Source organism: Sorex araneus, chromosome 4, assembly GCF_027595985.1.
Source record: "Sorex araneus isolate mSorAra2 chromosome 4, mSorAra2.pri, whole genome shotgun sequence".
In the NCBI taxonomy this organism is placed as follows: Eukaryota; Metazoa; Chordata; class Mammalia; order Eulipotyphla; family Soricidae; genus Sorex; species Sorex araneus.
The window spans coordinates 141,625,830-141,626,611 of record NC_073305.1 but is presented as its reverse complement, the minus strand read 5'-3'; the positions used below and the strand labels follow the sequence as shown (position 1 = coordinate 141,626,611).

Here is a 782-nt window from a genome sequence, read left to right as displayed (position 1 = left end):
CTTGCCAAACTGTTACGGCCAGTTACTATATTGGATAGGAGTGATGAGGCAGGCAACCCTGTCTTGAGCCCAATCTTAGAGGGAAGGCCTTTAGTTTCTCTCCATTGAAAATGATGCTTGCTGTAGAAGGCTTTGTCTATATGGAGGGAAGTTCCTTCTATGCCCATTTTGCTGAGAGTTTTCATCATAAATGGGTGCTGGAGCTTGTTGAGGGCCTTCTCTGCATCTATTGATATGATCATAAGATTTTCACAATTTCTTTTATTGATCTGATGGATTATCTTGATTGGCTTGAGAACGTTAAACCATCCTTGCATCCCCTGGATGAATTTTGGTGTGTGGTCATGGTGTGTGATCGTTTAATGAGTTGTTGGGTTCTGTTTGCTAGGATTTTGTTGAGGATTTTTGCATCTGTGTTCATTAGGGATATTGCCTGTAATTCTCTTTCTTTGTGATATCTCTGTCTACACTTTCTATGATATTTGCTTCATAGAAACAATTTGGAAGTGTTTCTGATTCTTCAATTTCCTGGAACAGCTTGAAGAGGGTTGGGAGTAAGTTCTTTTTAAAATTTTTAAAATTTGGAAGAATTTACTAGTGAATCTATCTGGGCCAGGACTTTTGTGGTTTTGGGATAGTTTTTACCTAAAAATATTCATTGAAAAATATACCCCAAGGGCCTGTGCCCCGGTCATTGATAGTGCAGGGAGAGAAGTTGATGAAAGCCTTTCCCCGTGTTTGGGGGGTCTCCTGTCCCTTCCAGACCGTGGTGCTTTCGTACA

The 782-nt window shown here is 40.5% G+C and overlaps 1 non-coding gene across 1 annotated transcript; it reads left to right on the top strand.

Annotated features, from left to right (window-relative positions):
* The first annotated feature begins 651 nt into the window (after positions 1-651).
* Positions 652-782, top strand: LOC129404613 (small nucleolar RNA SNORA71). The gene has a single exon (XR_008629994.1). It is a non-coding gene; the product is annotated as a small nucleolar RNA SNORA71 (small nucleolar RNA).